Source organism: Panthera leo, chromosome C2 (genome assembly GCF_018350215.1).
Source record: "Panthera leo isolate Ple1 chromosome C2, P.leo_Ple1_pat1.1, whole genome shotgun sequence".
NCBI lineage: Eukaryota > Metazoa > Chordata > Mammalia > Carnivora > Felidae > Panthera > Panthera leo.
Window position 1 is genome coordinate 101,005,102 of NC_056687.1, and position 19,729 is coordinate 101,024,830.

Consider the following 19,729-nt stretch of genomic DNA (forward strand, 5'->3'; position numbering starts at 1 on the left):
ACATAAAACATGGAATGTGAAGGTGGTTAAAAGGTCCTAATATGTATCACTAATCAGCAAATTATTTTTCCCTTTTGCTTGAAAACAATCTTAGTTTAGAAACTTATTAGGAAACTATACCCTCATACTTTTTTTTGTATATCCCTACAACATACTTCTAGTGACCCTATTATCTGCACATCAGCTTATTTAATAAATTATTTTATGTGCTGTTGATGGTCAATCTATTTCATTCTAATGGCCTCCCATTGCTGCCTCATTAAAATATAGCATTACGGATCCATTATATTCCAATGGCCAGTCATTGATTTCCTTCTTTTATTAAAACCACTCAGCCTCAACAGGAAACCTAATCAGGATGAATCATCTCATCCTCTACAAAATGGGATGGAATATGCCTAAATTTATTTTTGCATGTTGAGAACACTGTGTACCTTTTAATGGACCTAAAGTTAAATGTTTTTCCTCTTTATAAAAAAAATATATTTCTTGGTATGAACATACTTTTCCATAATAATGGCTCTCATCTGTCCCCTGTAAAATTGATACTATTCCTAGGGCCAATGAAAACAGAGATTGTAGCTTTTACTACTGTGTGTAGAATACATTCTAATTCTTGTTCTTGCAGAATATTTACTTCAAGGTTTATATATTTAAAGCCAATATTTTGTTTATTTTAACTCAGAATACTCTTCTACTAAATTCTTTTTATATACACACATGTATAGAGAGAGGAATGTATACACACATACATACATATACTCTAAAGAGTGCTTTATTAATCATCATACAAAGTTCATTGATTCATAACTACCCCTAGCAATCTAAAATTCTAGTTTATGAATGATCAGCTGTAAATTTTTTGATCTAATTTTGGAAATTAACTGTAGCTAGAGTTACTTCATACAGTCTTTACCATTCCTTTAAAATTTTGATCTATCGCGGGGCGCCTGGGTGGTTCAGTCGGTTGAGTGTCCGACTTCGGCTCAGGTCACCATCTCGCGGTCTGTGAGTTCGAGCCTCATGTTGGGCTCTGTCTGACAGCCCAGAGCCTGGAGCCTGTTTCAGATTCTGTGTCTCCCTCTGTCTGACCCTCCCCCGTCCATGTTCTGTCTCTCTCTGTCTCAAAAATAAATAAATGTTAAAAAAAAAAACTAAAATTTTGATCTATCGCATAAGATAAAAATATATTTGTCTTTTAAGAGAAATAGATGTACAGATCATATAATCTTAAATGTACAGTGAGTTTTACCTGATATTTTTTACTATAAATTCATTATACATAATCAAATATATATTAAACTGTGTGAAATTATCATACAATAACAGTAACAAAATACTGAATATTAATAGGTAGATTTTTGCCTCTTTCTCTTTTAGCTATTATAGCATAATCCTAATTTTATCTTCAAATTCTTACTCAAATTCTTTTCCAGATAACTCTGAATCTTATCATAGTTGGGCCAGTACAAGTCTCCTCACCTCAGGCCATCTTGGGACCAGAGGTCTCTACAGAGTTTCTTAATATTTGCTCAATTTCTCTGTTTAATATCTTAATTTTAATATGACACCAACTCCAATGTGTATGTTTTTTTCCACACTACCAAGTAATTAAATCAATTCTGACACTATCTACCTGGAGACAGTATCTGATCCCACAGGTTAAAGTTTCAGTCTTACAAGACTGGGTATGTAAGAGATATGTTCCTGGGTGGCTCAGTTGGTTTAGTGTCTGACTCCTGGTTTCAGCTCAGGTAATGATCTCACGGTTCTTTAGTTCAAGCCCCACATCTGGCTCCACACTGACAGTGTAGAGCCTGCTTTGGATTCTCTCTCACTCCCTTTCTCTCTGCCCCTCCTCCACTCATGCTCTCTCTCTCTCTCTCTCTCTCAAAATAAATAAATAAACTAAAAAAAAAAAAAAAAAAAAGATATGCTCCTTAGTGGAGTAGATTTATTAAATTGGTTTGGAAAAATAAAGACTGTGGACATACCACATCATTTGACAATGTACAGGGAGTTTATATATGTACTGCAACAGAAATACATTTCAGAAAAAAAAAAAATCAAAAACTCTAGGAGTGAGTAGCCCCTGAGTTTCTTTGTCAGTGTTCTGAAGTCATCTTACACCTCTTTGAGACAGCCTCCAAATTGTTCCTAAGCCTTCAGTCCTTTACAGATTGTTTCTCCATGTCCATGTTCCATACGGCAGCCAAAAATTCAGTTATGTTACTCTCCTGCTTAAAATGTTTGCTTGTTTTTAGCTGTTTGTGGACAATGCCAGATTCTTCTCTAATTACCCCCGACTCCCATATGTTTATCTTCTGCTCTAGCGATGCCAAACTAATTTTGAATTCCACAGTGGTAGCTGGCTTGCAGACATCTCAGCTGTTGTTCTTTCCTGTCTAACTTCCCCACCTCTCTAACAAGTGTCTCCTGTACTTGCCATATAACTTACTTGTACTGGAGTACTTAGAACTTGTTCCTGCTTTTCCATTGCACCAGCTTTTCAAAAAAAAATTTTTAATGTTTATTCATTTTTGAAAGACAGAGAGAGACAGAGCACAAGCAGGGGTGGGGCAGAGAGAGAGGGGGACACAGAATCTGAAGCAGGCTCCAGGCTCTGAGCTGTCAGCACAGCCAGCACAGAGCCCAACACAAGGCTCGAACTCACCAACGGTGACATCATGACCTGAGCTGAAGCTGGATGCTCAACCGACTGAGCCACCCAGGTGCCCCTCTATTGCACTAGCTTTTCAAATCTATGTCTGTCTCAAAGACTGACTTCTCCAGGCTGAGTAAAATTTCTTTCCCCTCTGCCTTTTAGCCCTGAACCAACCCTAGCTGTTTAGCTTCTTTGTCTGATTAGACCATCTTGTTTTTCTGGTATGATATTTTCTTTTTCTTAATTCTAATGCTGTAAACTTCTCCATAGATATTAAACTTAAATAATAAATAAATAAAGTATTAAGTTGAGTAATATCTTAGCCTGCCACTGACAATAAAAGGGTTTTAAAATAGTTTAATTCTGATCTTTTCTCTCCCAATTTAAGTAATATTATATCATAGAGACATTGATAGTCCCATGTATAAATGGGAAATTAGTATATGATAAAGATGGCAATGAAAAAAGTTATGCATTAGTGAGAAAAATTCACCAAATGAAATAAAAACAAAACTGATGAGAAAGAAGACAGTAGCCATTGACATTCAAAAGCTAGGTCTCCAGGTTGCTAAGAGCTGGCCTTTCACTCAGAGCTTGGTGTTGATGTTACATTGAAAATAAACAATTTAGCAGAATACCAATGTCAGAAAAGGCCATTCTGTGACCATAATGAGTTAAGACAAAAGGAAGACCATGCCATAACCATGTATGAATGTCACCAGCTAGACCCGAAGACCTGACCTTTATTGGTCACCTTCTTGTATCCAGTGACCTTTGTCTCACATTTTTCATTATGCTCTTCTTTCTAGCTTGTCTCTTAGGCAAAAGACCTGAGGGGCATGGCATCCTGTGATGGAAAACATAACTACCTCTCAAACAATAACAACTGCCCAAAGAATTCTGGCCAGCCAGAACACCCAGGTCAGTTTGAACTCAACCTGTGACTCATGCCTGCTCAGATGGACCATGGAGTGACCTATGGAATGACCAACAGTTACTTTTAACTCATTATAATACTAAAATCTCCACCCAAGGAGGAACACAAGCCTTATTTATATACCATAAAATGTATGTATTGGTAAGTTTCCTTAGGGCACATGTGCCACCTTATGCCTCCCTCTACACACAATGCCAACTCCCCCCCACCCCCCATCTAAATATTCTTTCTAGCCTTAAATAAAAGAAACCTATTCACCCTTGCTCAAAGAGTCATGGCTTTGGAGGTTATTCCCCAGGATCAAATACAGTTTTCTTTGTGCGACAACTCACCCGGTGTAGTTTCTACCTGGGACTCACCAAGGAGCAAACTCATTTTGTTTGGTTACATGAACACAGACAACAATGTGTACATTTTTAAAACCATAAAAATTATTGACTTCTTCCCTTCCTAGTTAAAATGAGTGACCTCTGTTTTTTGTTTTGTTTTGTTGTTTCCAATTACAGTTTCACCCTCACTTCATTCTTTATACCTACAAGGTAAGATTTGGTATTAATACCAAATCATAGTATTATCACAACTTCCTGACAGCACACAATCCGAAGCAAAGCCTTGATCCAATTACACCTTCTCCAAAATTATCTAAAAGTTCCCAAATACTATAGTAAGTCATTTCTAACACCCTTTTACTGAGACACCTCACTATTTTCCATAGCGAGCTATCTCACTGATTTCAGCAACCTAATACTACATACAAAAGGTGAAATCATTTCTGTTACAGTGATCTGTATTTCTGATATTTTCTTCTGTTTATTTCTTAGAATGCCTATCACTCCATTACTCATATCTTGCATGTTATCTACTTTTTTACACTAATGCTTAACATGTTTACCATAGTTATTTTAAATTCCTTTTTTGATAACTTCAGCATTTGTGTCAGGTTTGAGTCTGGTTCAGATTCTCGCTTTGCTTCTTCAGACTGTGTGTTTAATTGCCTTTGTCATGCTTTGCAGTTCTTCATTGTGTTTTAATAAACAAAATTCAACTGAGTAAATATGAAGAACTAATTGAATTTATTCAATGATTCATGAATTGGGCAGCATCCCATCTAGAAAAAAGAAAAGAGCTCTGAAGAGCTGTGCAAATGGAAGATTTTATAGGAAGAAAGGGGTGAGACAAAGAAAGTTATTATTTCAGGAAAGGTCACCTCTCTTTGGGGAAAGCCTGGGGACTGTCGGGAAGATTACCTCACTAGTGTTGTCCAGATTGACTGATTAAAGGTCACATTTTGGAGAGAGGCTGAAACTGCAATTAGGTTAAGTATTAAGCTTTGGTTTGCTGGTGAGGGGCTTAGCACAAGTGACTCCATTTGGAGAGTGTTGTTTCTTTTCGTAACAGTGGAAAGCCCCACATGATGTATTGGGCAAAAGGAAATGAGGGGAACAGGTCTTTTGTGTGAAGTTTTGTGTAATTAAAGTAATTGGGTTGTGTTTAATGTTTGCTATAGGTGTGTGGGTGGTTTATTTTTTTTCCTTTTTTACCTTCTTCTATCTACTTTAGGCTAAGTACTCCTCCTCAGAGAGAGTCTGCCTTTTACAACTCTTTCAAATGGAGCATTCTTGGTGTGGTGGTAATGTGGCAGCTGGAAGAATTTAACATTTTTTTTTTTTTTTTTTTTTAGTGTTTATTTACTTTTGAGAGACAGAGAGTGCAAGCAGGGGAGGGGCAGAGAGAGGGGGGGGGGGACAAATGATTCCAAGGGGCTCTGCACTGACAGCAGAGACCCTGATGTGGGGCTTGAATTCACAAACCACAAGATCATGACCTGAGCTGAAGTTGGACCCTTAACTGACTGAGCCACCCAGGCACCCTGGATATTTAACATTCTTATGATTAAATATCCCTGGACTTTGATCTTTGAGTGTTCCTTAGGTTCCACTTCCTTCATGCCCTTTAGGTGACACAAGAAGGCTAGAGGGATTGGAATGGACTAACTGCCATTCCCTCAGGTGGGATAAGGCTCTAGTAAAGTCTTTTCCCTAAAGAGTAGGCTTTTGTTATGGAGACCTCTGCAGATAATATTTAACTAAGGTTTGTCTTCTCCCTAGTGTGGAGCCCTAGGGGATATTTCTTTGCTCCCTGTGGGAACTGGCTGGGGTGCTAGGAAATAAAACCCAATAAATTGCAAAGGGCCTTGGAAGACGGTGGACCCAGGAGTTTCTCACTCTCATGTTGATCTACATTCAGCCTCCAGCAAGTCATTGAAATTGTCATTTATGTTTTCATAACAGTTTATGAATCCAGGAGCTTCTGCTCAGGGTGAGCACATCTTGACATTCTGGATTTGCCTGTTTCTCCAGATTTTGTGAGGGTGTTTGACCTGTCTCCCCACTTCTCTGATGGGTCAAAAAAAGTCATTTCTTTTTAGTTTGTTCAGCTTTCTCTTGTTGTAAGGACAAGAATGACAACTTCAAAGCTTTTTACACAGTAGCCCTAAAACTGGAAGTCACATTTGAATACTGTTTAAGCATCCAATTCTCTCTGTCAAATCATCCTTTTTTTTAGAGTCTTTTCTATCTTCTTCAGTTAATTTTATTTTTTTTATTTTTATTTTTTTTAAATTTTTTTTTTAATGTTTATTTATTTTTGAGACAGAGAGAGACAGAGCATGAACGGGGGAGGGTCAGAGAGAGGGAGACACAGAATCTGAAACAGGCTCCAGGCTCTGAGCTGTCAGCACAGAGCCCGACACGGGGCTCGAACTCACGGACCATGAGATCATGACCTGAGCCGAAGTCGGACGCTTAACCGACCAAGCCACCCAGGCGCCCTTTCTTCAGTTAATTTTAAATAATCAAAATAGGTAACTTAAATGAACTCTGTGCAAATACTTAAATTAGAAATTAAAAAAAAAACTTTTCCTTTGTTTTCTTTCTTCAGAAAATGAGCAAAATATTCCAAATTAGGAATAAAAATATGATTTAGATTTCTTTCTGAATTATAAATAGGTACAAGTAAAGAAATATTTGTTTTTTCATAGTTCTAATGAAATAATGTGTGTATAAATTTAATGGTAATAAATAATAGCACTTAGTGTATTAACTAATGATTGTATTATAAGTAGCATAGAATGTAATAATTTGCAAAGCAATGTTTTCTTGTTAGTCTGACTACCCCCAGGAGTATTTGAGGTGCCTCAGAGAGAACAGAATTAAAAAGAATCTTTTTCAAATAAGTTAAAAATTGTGAACTTTTCTATCAAACTTCAAATTAATGTTTAAATAAATTAAGTAGAGAGACATTTCTGAACATTTAAAAATCAAAATTAAGACCCAAAAATAGTGCCCCTAATCATAACAAATTATATTTTTATCATTAAAATATGGAGAGAAAGGTAAATAAGCTAAAACTTTATTTCTCTATATTTTGCCAAAATCAATTTGAAGTAGTTGAAATTTAAATAAAAGCATTTGCAGATACCTCAGGATTATGGCTTTAATAAGCAATATCTAAGACAGTATACAACAAAAATTTCCCTTTTCTTAATGTTTATTTACTTATTTTAAGAGGGAGAAAGAGCACAGGGAGGGGAGGGGAAGTGAGAGAGAGGGAGAGAGAATCCAAAGCAGGATCCTCACTGATAGCCTCATGAACCATGAAATCATGACCTGAGCCAAAATCAAGCATCAGACACTTAACCAACTGAGCCACCCAGGTGCCCCAACAACAAAAGTTTTCTGTGAATTCAGTAACATATCTAGATTATTTTGGCTTTTATTACCCCACAACAACAAATACATACATAAAAATAGCATCACATAAACAAGCTTTATTTTTCCCCTTAGTCTACAAGCAATGCTTGCAAATTCTGCATAATATACAGTGGGGGACCAGGACTATAACTGCCAATAATAACAGTTTTTCTTTTCATTTAAACTTAAAACAAATTATTTATTTTCATTTGTTAGCAAATTATTTAAACTTCCTTGTAATTGCTTAATGCTTATTCTACTCATAAGGCCTTGTACACCTCAATAGCTATTCACAATCATTTATTCAAAAAAATGTTTTTAAGCTTCCACTATATGCCAGGCATAGGTGCAGAAAATGCAGTGGTAAATTTAGAGGCAGAAATTCCTGTGCTCACAGCTTACCATTCTAATAGAAATAACAGAAATATTATGTTAGAGAATAAATACAAAAAAAAAAAGCATAAACTAAGCAATAGGATTGGAAATTTTGAGAAGGAGTATAACTTTCTAGATAGGATGGTCAAGAAAGACCTTATTAGCGGGTAACGTTTGAATACAGTCCTAAGGGAAGTAGGGAAATGTCATGCAGCACCTAGGCAGAGGGAAAGGAGTTCAAAGTTCCTGAGACAGAAAGTTCTGAGAAGGTCCAGGGATGATTACATATCACTGTGGCTATAGTGGAGGAAAGAAGGGGAAATAGTAGAATAAAATATCTGAGTGGAAAGGGGAAGACAGACCTGTTAGAGCAGTGCTATTCAGTATGTGGACTCCGCCTATTTTGGACCATGAACAATTTGTCACTAGTCACAAGGAAATAGACACTAGAAATTGAGAGTAAATACTAAGAAACTTTTATAACAACTTGATAGAGTACTATAGCATTTTTTTCTATTAAAATTAATATTAAAGTATCATATGGTCTTGTTTTCTTCACCTTTCTAATAACACATTTTTACTTATTTTATAAAATTATTGGTCCATCATAGAGTGGAAATAAAAAATAAACAAATAAAAATGACCTTCACCACTAACAGTTTGAGAAGTTCTATCTAATCTAGGGCATTACTGAGTGAGATGAGAAGAAAATGGGTTTTGTTTAGAAAAATGGAATGAACTATAATGGTTGCTGTGCTCAAAGTGAACTAGAGGTAGGGGCAGAAGTGGTGAAGTGAAAAAAGTACCCAAATGGAGAATATAAAAAATTGTAAAATTCTAGGTATTTTAAAAGTACAGTCAACGAGATTTGTTGACAGATTGGAAGGGGTGTACGAAAGAAAGTGAAGAGTCAAGAATAATCTAGTTTTGGGGCTGGGGAAGAGGTGGAATAGAATTGCCATTAATCAAAATGAAAAAGAAGGCAGGATCATCAGAAGAAATATCAGGTGCCTGTTTTTGATATGTTAAGTGTGAGAAACCTACTAAATATTCAAGTAGAATCATCTGAATATGGAGTTTGGTTAAGATTCTGGTGTTCAGGAGAGCTTATCTGAGCTTGAGAAATAAATCTGGCAGTCATTAGCATAAAAATAGTAAGTAAAGCTATGAGACTGGATGAACTCACTTAAACAGTGAGTGTAGATAGAAAAAATCAAAGAGATGAGCACTGTGTCATGCTCAATGCTTCTAGATTAGAAGACGGGAAAAACCAATACAGGAGGCTGAAGTACATTGGGAGTGACCAGAGAGGAAGAAGAAAGACTAAATACATGTATTGTCAAGGGAAGGAAGTATCTGTAGGAGAACAGAGATTACTGACTTTAAATTCTGTAAGAAAGGAAATGAGAACTGAGTGGGGGGAGGGACAATGTAAGGAAGTGTGAGTAAATCAAATGAAGGGTTTCCTAGAGTCAGGGATTGTTGGTGTTGGGATACAAAAGGCAGAGTACGGGAAAAATCAAAGGTTATATAATTAGGGTTGGAATGTTTCAAGTTGAGAGGAAGGAGGATTTGTAGGTAAAGTTTAGAACAAAGTCAGGATACCATGAAGAAGTAAGGGGGCTAGAATAGGGAAAAGGACAAGATAATTGCAATGTAGGTTGTTATGGGATTGAAATGACAAGGAATAAGAGAAATTGTCTTCATTAATGTTGAAATGACCAATTACTATGACAGGGATGATATGGGAAAAAGAGATGAACTGCCCCTTAAAGTTGTTATTATAAAATAAAACTCAAGATTAGATTTGCATATCACATATCTAAATATATGTAATCTTTTACTTTTTTCCCAGAGGTTCTGAATTTTGTGGTAGTAATTTTGAGGTAGGACTCTGAAATTTGCAATTGAAAAAATAATAACTCTGGATTATGTTGGTGCACTGACAGATAAAGAAACCACTTCCTTATGGTAACCTGATGCTAACACAGACTGTAGATTTCATCAAGTATGATTCTTAAAATTCTTCTTCAAGGACCTAGAAAAATACCAGCTTCAGCTCATTTGATCACTGTTGTTGTAAGCAATGTCTTAACATAATTTCAATTTTATAGGTTAGCCTTAGTACAGGGCAGTTTACATTATGAATTGATATAACAAATATGTAACTTCATAAGAATCATTTTATAAGTTAAACTAATGTTTGTAATAAATTTTCTTCCTCTTCAAGCATTTATCTTCTATATTATTATCCTATATGAAATTTAAAAGATATTTTAACAATAAGCTTCCAAGAACTTTTACTTTCAATTGTTATTAGTTTTAACTTTTATATTAACTCTACTTTTTCTCCAATTTTAAATCAATTGTAATAGCAATTCAAACTTTTCACCTACTCTCTTTTTGTTTTCTACTTCATCTTTTAAAAATATTATAGAATGTTGGGGTGCCTGGGTGGCACAGCTAGTTAAGCCACCAACTCTTGATTTCAGCTCAGGTCATGATCTCACAGTCATGAGATTAAGCCCCACATCAGGCTCTGCTCTGAATGCTGAGCCTGCTTGGGATTCTCTCTCTCCCTCCCTGGTTCATGTGTGCCTGTGCACACACATGCATGCTCTCTCCATCAAAAGAAATAAATAAACTTAAAAAAGAGTCCATCCTTATAAAAATTATTTATAGAATGTCAAGTACTATTCAAGACAGTAAGGAGATTTTTAAAAATAATATTTGAACATAGGTTCTTCATAATTTAATTGAAATGAGAGGTGTAGAAACAAACACTTGCAGTGATGGAGTGTGTTTTCTAACCAATGCATGGTAAGGCCATGGGAGAAAACTTCTAACTGCCTGATGATGGCCTGAGGGGCTTCCCGGAGGAGACAGTGCTTGCTTTAAAATATTAAGGCTGAGGAGAAATTAATTTCCTATGTATAGATGGATAAGACACATCAGGAGCAAAGTGGAATATAACATGAAAAGGCATAAAAAGCAATAAAACATGCCCCTTTTCTAGAAATTGTAACTATTTAGGTATGGCATAAAATGAGGGGCTTTATAGAGAGACAGCAGAAAAGGAAGCTATAAAAGTAGATAGTTTTAAAGCATGTAGGGCTATTTGAAGAAACTTAGATTTTTCCTTAAGTTTAGTGTGTTTAATCAAGAAAGACTTATGATTTGATTTTTGTTCACATGGGATGAATAACATTTCAGTTAAACATAACCAATAATGTAGGTTCCATACTGTCAAGCTTTTTCAAAGAGTAACCTAGTTAGCACCATTGTGTACTATAGGGAAAACAGCCCATGGTTTCATGGGGAATAAATTGAAATTATGGCTATTTTTGTAGTTTTTTGTATGCCTTGTTTTCCTATGACACATTTCTTGCCAAGCTTTTTCAAGTCTCACACAAATGTATCAGATTGGCTTATAGGTGACAAATGCTAACAAAGGGCATAAAAAATGATTGGACAAAATTCAATACTAAAGAAAGGTCTAGGGGAGCCTGGGTGGCTCAGTCAGTTGAGTGCCCAACTTCGACTCAGTTCATACAGCTACAGTTTGTGAGTTCCAGCCCCGCATTGGGCTCTGTGCTGACTACTGGGAACCTGGAGCCTGCTTTGGATTCTGTGTGTGTGTCTCTCTCTGCCCCTCCCCTGCTCAAGCTCTGTCTCTCTGTCTCTCTCAAAATAAATAAATATTAAAAAAAATTAAAAAGAAAGAAATAAAGGTCTAGTTTTAATTCCCATTACATATTCAGAAGCCAGAGGACAGTGTTTTTATCCTGGAATATAGGGACATTGGTCATTGTGATTTTCAAACCTTCACTAAATTTTAGTAAAGTGTTATGTTCATTAAATTATATATATTTATATATGAATATATTTTTATATGGATATTTATATTTGAACATGAACAAATCTTGTATGTAATATGTGATTAATATATTCATTAAATCATGTATCTATGATTTACATATATACATGACTTATAATACATAATATTAAAATCTTCAAATCTTTAGCATGCTATTAGTTAGCTATTAAAGGGCAAAAATTACTTCTGAATCTGTATTGTCAAAATAGAAATTGATATTGTTAATCCGTAAGTAGCAATTAACGCAACTCTTTAAATTAACCCTAAGATATGAAATGATGTCTAAATATTTCTAAGGGGTTAATTTTCCTAAGGAAAAATATCATATTTAAAGCTTATAAAAATAACAATTTACCCACAGTAACAGTAATATAGCACTACTGTAAGACTATAATAAGAACAGAAAAAAATCTAATTTAGGGAAATGTACTTATAGGCAATGAATAATTTGATCTAAAACAAACAAAACATCTTTGGATAACAATTATTCAATAAAAGGGAACATGTTAAAAAACATAATTTGGCTTTCTAACAGTAGTACTTTTTTCTAGTCCGTAAGTTTGTGTGTGTGCTTACATGTGAGGATCCCATCAGGTTGAAAGAGAGATATTAGGTAGACTCATATGATACTGGTTAATTGTTGATATTGTGTAGAAAGTGCAATTATCTCACAATATAGACTATCAGAACTCATGAACTATTTGGTATTGATACAACATCACACATATTGCTGAAAATGAATTTGTGCTTTTCTCTTCTACCCACCATGTTTTTCTACCACCTTAATACCTCAGTAATGTCCCAAGGATTCTGCTTATACATGTCCTCTACTTCCTAATACATCCTGCTAATTCCTTCTTTTAATATATTTCTTAGTTTCTGATCCACTGTTGTTTCTTCATCCTTCATGCAAATTTGAGTGACTTAGTCACAATTCAAACTAAAGTACTCAACATGCCAGATTTCTTTTTTTTTTTTTTTTTAAATTTTTTAACATTTATTTATTTTTGAGACAGAGAGAGACAGAACATGAACAGGGGAGGGGCAGAGAGAGAGGGAGACACAGAATCGGAAGCAGGCTCCAGACTCTGAGCCATCAGCCCAGAGCCCCACGCGGGGCTTGAACTCAGGGACCGCGAGATCGTGACCCCAGCCGAAGTCGGACGCCCAACCGACTGAGCCACCCAGGCGCCCCTCAACATGCCAGATTTCTAATATGCTTTTACCACCAGTGGACAATACAAACAACTCATTTTATTTTTTCATCATTGATCCCTGTTATAATGAGCTGCAGCTCAATCAGCAAGTCCATGTTAAACAAACAACCAAAAAATTCTGTCCAGTAGTGGGCTGCTGGAAACGTCAACTATGTTTAAAATGAACCCTACGTTTGTTATTTGGGCTCAGCATTTTCCAAGAGCAAGTGTGCTCAATGTTTTATTTTTCACAGATTCAACTTAGATTTGTATTTTTAAACATTTTTTAATTTTTTTTAAATGTTTATTTATTTTTGACAGAGAGAGAGAGAGAGAGAGACAGAGCATGAGCGGGGGAGGGGCAGAGAGAGACACAGAATCAGAAGCAGGCTCCAGGCTCTGAGCAAGCTGTCAGCACAGAGCCCGACGTGGGGCTCGAACCCACAGACTGGGAGATCATGGCCTGAGCCGAAGTTGGACGCTCAACTGACTGAGCCACCCAGGCACCCCAAGATTTGTATTTTTGCGTTTCTACAAATTCAATGTTATATCACCAAGTATTCTTAAAAGTATGACTTTAATGGGTATACAGTAGTTGTGTGATTTACACATACTTGCTCTAAAAATTGCTTTGTAGTTGCCCCTTAATTGAGTTTTCTGGTCCATCTTACTATCACCATCACATGTTTCTAATACCCCTACTCTTTTGCAGTGTCGAGGCGTGAGTCCCTGATTCTATTCATTTTCAGAGACTTGATATCATTCTGATCACTGGAGCTCAAGTGACATCTCCTGTCAAAAATAAACAAAACCTGACACTAGTCAGGTAAGTCAGGTAAGGACAGATTTTAATCAGTAATAAGTTACTGCAATAGGGAAAAGAGCCCAGCATTAGCTGAACTCAATTTCCATTTGTACAAAGGTGACTGGGGATTGAAGGAATAAAGAGAGGGTGGGCAGCAGCTCAGTAGAGTCAGGGAAGTGAAAAATTAGAAGGGAGGTTGATCCATGTAAAACTCTGGGTTTGCTAACTGGTGCTTATTAAGGTTAGGCTCCTATTGTCCCACAGAAGATGAGAGGCAGGGGCCTTATCTTTAGATATTGGCAAGAAGGAATAGTAAATTCCTTTGGTAGTGTTGAGTTTTCTCATTTTAAGGGTGGCTAGAGGTCATCATGAGACCGTGAGCTGTTAGAAATTGTGTTAGTGTTTATAGACCAATGTTAAGTCTAGTTGAGAAGAATGCTCCAGGGAGCCTGGCTAGAGTTTGGTAAAAAAGTGAAGCTCTGTCAGTCCTTTCCCACATAATGTTTTGTCATTTTATGCTTAGACAAAGTTGAGATAAATACCATTACCACAATTGAAAGAAACCTAAATAATAAATTAATATTTACCTTATACAGCAACAGCTTTCCATATACCTGATTAATTATTTGGAGTAATTTTCTAAAAGTAAAATAAATATATCAAAATGTATTTTAAAAAAGTAGCTCGTAATATGTTGTTATATTTCTTTCCAATTAAGGTTCCTACAAGTTATTGATGACCCTGTCTAACTGATGTGATCACAAAGATAATTAATTATAACCAATTAATTTAGGGATTTTTAAGGGTTTAAAAAGTATATCATTGCTATAAATGTGACTATAATTTGTACTTTTTCTTTTTGGTTAGTTAACTGGCACAAAATTTCATTTTTTCTCCTATAAGCTATTTATATTACTTAGCCTTATTTCTAGTTAAGGGCAATGTTTTTTTATATGTAAGAACATTATATTTCTATTTTGTACTCTTAATAGTCAACTGCATGATTCTACATATTATAAACCTTTTAAAAGATTCTTATTATGAACAATTTGAAACATGATAAGACACAGGCACAAAAACATAATTACCTCCCATGTATTCATTACCAATGACCCATAACTTTGAACCCATAGCCAATTCTGCTCAATATGTACTCCTAACCACTCTACCCTTACATATTATTTTGAAGTAAATTTTATCCATAAATGTTTATAAAGATAAACAAATAATGTATCTTTAAAATATAAATATTTTATAGTTATGAGTCTGTTCTTGGCTTGCCACTCTCTTTCCCTTTGCTCATTTGTTTTGTTTCTTAAATTCCACATGAGTGAAATCATATGGTACTTGTCTTTCTCTTATTTCACTTAGCATAATACTCTGAAGCTACATCTATGTCATTGCAGATGGCAAGATTCATTTTTTATGGCTGAATAATGTTCCACTGTATGTATACATACCACATCTTCTTTATCCATTCATCAGTCGATGGATACTTGGGCTGTTTCATAATTTGGCTATTGTAGCTAATGCTGCTGTAAACATAGGGTGCATGTACCCCTTTTAATTAGTATTTTTGTAGTATTTGGGTAAATACCTAGTAGTGCAATTACAGAACAAACGTGATTACTGAAGGGGAGGTTGGTGGAAGGATGGGTTAAATGGGTGATGGGGATTAAGGAGTGCACTCTTGATAAGCACTGGGTGTTGTACAGAAGTGCTGAATCACTATATTGTACATCTGAAACTAATATTATACTGTATGTTAACTAACTGGATTTTATATAAGAACTCAAAAAAACAAGATAAATATGCATTTTAAAATGTAACTACAATGTCATCTTCAAGCCTAAAAACATTAAAAATTGTTATTTAGTATCATCAAATACTAGCAAGTGCTCAATTTTGCAACAGTTCAAAAATGTCATAAATAGTTTTATATGTTAATTCTGAATCAGAACCCAAATAAGATGTCTGTATTTTGAGTAGTTCATATGTATTTTAAGTCTTTTTTCATCTATAGCTTCTCTCTCTCTCTCTCTCTCTTTAAATATCTTTCTCTTAAATACATACATGTCAAACACACAGCAGTTGCTCAAAATCAAGTTGTTTTCCTATAAAGCCTACAAAGTTGTTTTCCTATAAAGCCTTGCTACTCAAAATATTTTCCAAGGATCAGCAGCACAGAAGACTTTAATTATAACAAATAAATTGGGAGCTTATTAGAAATGCAGAATTTCAGGCTCACTTGAACCAGTGAACCGGAATCTGCATTTTTGAAAAAAAATGAACAGGTAATTTTTTATAGATATTAAATACTACATTTGATATTTCCATCTGCATTTTGCTGAAGAAAATATGAATAATAGGTTGTTGGATCTAATGGCTTCTCATATATATGACATACACTCTGTGTGTATATTTGTGTGTGTGTGTTTGTAAATGTATATTTCATGGGAGATGCCCTTCCGCAGAAGGCACAAAATGTTTGCTTGTGTCTCTTTTAGTAATGGTAATTCTTATATAGATCAATTAGTTCATTAGGGGTTGCAAATGGAAAAGTAATTCTCACATTTACCTCCTGCATTGACCAGTTGGGATACTTCCATAAGAAGAAATTGAATTTCACATACCCTTAGGTTACTCTGTCACATACTTTGCTGAAAGAAGGCAAGATACATGCTTGATTCTTTTATTGCCCAATTTTGAAAACAATGTTTTTACCATATCATCCACAAACAAGAATCAGTTAGGTGTTTTTGTTTCTTTGCTTTATTGGTGGAATGTTAACACTTGAAATGTAACAAAACTTACTCTTCCTGTATATAAACTGTCCCATCACTATTATACTTTTTAAACTGCCCCAAATAGAAATCACCTATTTTAATCAAATGTTACTTAAATATCCATGTATATTATAGTTAAAACTGAAATTGAAATTAACATATATGATAATTTTGGCCAAGAGATAATGGTAGGCCATTCTTTTACCAGGCTAAGTGTGAGCATGGAGTCCAGAACTGGAGAAATCAAGAACATACTGAGAACATGATGCGTACAGGAAAAGCTTAGTTCCTAAAGGTTTCCAAAACTCTGGTGGGGGTGGGAAGTTCAATTTTGCCCAAGAAGGCGGAACAAGAACTTTGGGGCTATGTGAATCCTTATTTTTTGTTAGTGAATTTTATCACTTTATTTTTATAGCAAGTATTTAAACTAATGTCATCTTAATGCCTTTCAATTTTTATTATTTTTATTCCTTTTTTTTCTCTATTGGTACCTCACCATATGCATTGTGTTTTATTTTTAAATATTTTTTATGAGTTGCTTTTATAAAATAATACAGCTTCCTGGGAGGCATTAAAATTATGCCTTTTCTTCACCTTTTCATATAACATATGCACTTCCTTGCTCTTAGTATATTTTTGATGATAGTGTTAAACATTCAATATTATTGAAGCTTTATTTTCCATCTGGTGAATTTACACTTTCAAAATTAATAGTTTCAGAAAATATATTGTACTTTGCTGCCATAGTTTATCCAACAAAGAGTTTCCCAAAACGTACAAGCCATATATAAATCATACTTCATTCATACCCTAAATAATCCTTTAGTTTTAAAGAAATGTGATCATTTATTTGCATAAATGAGCATAAATACATACCTAAAAGACTAAAATTGCCAACAAATGAATTACTCTGATTTTTCATTTGAATTCTATACATTGAAAAAGACTGCAGAATATTCAAAAAAAGAAAGTAAATGAAAAGTCTGCACTGTACAAATATTTACTTTAAATTCAAGAACTGTTTTCATCCCCAAAGGCAAGGGAATTAAAAGCAAAAATGAACTACTGGGACCTTATGAAGATAAAAAGCTTCTGCACAGCAAGGGAAACAACCAACAAAACTAAAAGGCAACCAACGGAATGGGAAAAGATATTTGCAAATGACATATCGAACAAAGGGCTAGTATACAAAATCTATACAGAGCTCACCAAACTCCACACTCGAAAAACAAATAACCCAGTGAAGAAATGGGCAGAAAACATGAATAGACACTTCTCTAAAGAAGACATCCGGATGGCCAATAGGCACATGAAAAGATGCTCAACGTTGCTCCTCATCAGGAAAATACAAATCAAAACCACACTCAGATATCACCTCACGCCAGTCAGAGTGGCCAAAATGAACAAATCAGGAGACTATAGATGCTGGCGAGGATGTGGAGAAACGGGAACCCTCTTGCACTGTTGGTGGGAATGCATACTGGTGCAGCCACTCTGGAAAACAGTGCGGAGGTTCCTCAAAAAATTAAAAATAGACCTACCTTATGACCCAGCAGTAGCACTGCTACGAATTTACCCAAGGGATACAGGAGTACTGATGCATAGGGGCACTTGTACCCCAATGTTTATAGCAGCACTCTCAACAATAGCCAAATTATGGAAAGAGCCTAAATGTCCATCAACTGATGAATGGATAAAGAAATTGTGGTTTATATACACAATGGAGTACTACGTGGCAATGAGAAAGAATGAAATATGGCCCTTTGTAGCAACGTGGATGGAACTGGAGAGTGTGATGCTACGTGAAATAAGCCATACAGAGAAAGACAGATACCATACGTTTTCACTCTTAGGTGGATCCTGAGAAACTTAACAGAAACCCATGGGGGAGGGGAAGAAAAAAAAACGAGGTAGAGTGGGAGAGAGCCAAAGCATAAGAGACTCTTAAAAAGTGAGAACAAACTGAGGGTTGATGGGGGGTGGGAGGGAGGGGATGGTGGGTGATGGGTATTGAGGAGGGCACCTTTTGGGATGAGCACTGGGTGTTGTATGGAAACCAATTTGACAATAAATTTCATATATTGAAAAAAAAAAGAACTGTGTCATTTTTAGGTCTGTTTTTATTGGTTATTTTTTTCTCTTTTTCTTGTCTATTTGTATAGCTGGTAATCTTATTGGCAGCCATTTCGTATTAAAATAAAAACTGCATGTTGCCAGGTAATGGGATCTTCCTCCAGAAAGGGATAATCTTATTTTCTCATTGGTGGCCTAAGGAGTGGTGGTGTTGGTGTTGGTGGTATATTACTTTAATCCAATCAGGAATGACTTGACTTGAGGTTGTACTGTCAGTTTTATAAGACTCAATTAACTCTCTTTCACTCCATGGTATTCTACATGTTTTGTGTTAGCTTTTGTTCCAAACTATCTTCTCAAGGATGTTTGTATAACAAATAGCCTTGGAAGATAAAGATGCTATTTCTGTCCAAGATAAAAAGCAGAGGTTTTTGCTGTCCAAGATAATATTGATATGTTCCCTCAAGGGCAAAAATTAGTCAGGTTTGCTAACAGGTCCCTTGTAAGACTGGCAGGGTTCTGATCTCAAGGTTTCTCCCTTGTGACATAAACTCACTGTGTGTACTGCATCCCCAGGATCTGATTTTACACCACGCCAAAGGGCCTTGAAGGCCAGGGAGAACCAATGCCAACATGCTGCCTGCTGTGTTGTGAGTAATAAAGTCCTTTGCTTCTGACTCAATAGTCTCATGTGTTCTGTCAGCTCCCGAGAAATTGGGGAAGGCTAACTTTTGAGGTGAAGTCTTAGACCCTTCACATTTCTTACCTTGCTAAGTTTAAGGCTTCATAGGTCTTGTGGGGGATAAGCTTAGGAATCCCCCAGGCTTACACCAATGGGTTAATAAGGCATAAAGGAATACAAAGCCATAAGATGCTCACACCTGAGCATCTTGTTTACCTGAAGGTAAACAAGATTAAGCGAATAAGGATAGAGAAAGGGGGCTTAGGCCCCCAGAATAGGGAGGTGCAAAGGTACCAATATAGAACATAGGTATATGAAATAAGCAAGATTAGGTATTTAGGGTGGAAGCACCCCCAATTTAGTACTATAGCAGAAAGCTGCCTTCACAGGAAGAAAGGACCAAGTTAGGTAAACAGGTAAATTGGGCTACAGACCTGCTGCACTGCAGGTAAAGGAGCCCAGAGTGGAGATGATTTACAAAAGGCGCCTTGTTAACTCTGAGGTTATTTCCCCTACCTGTCCCATCCCCTAGGCTAGCTAAGATAAACAGAGGTGATGCCTCATATCCCCTGTAAACAAGC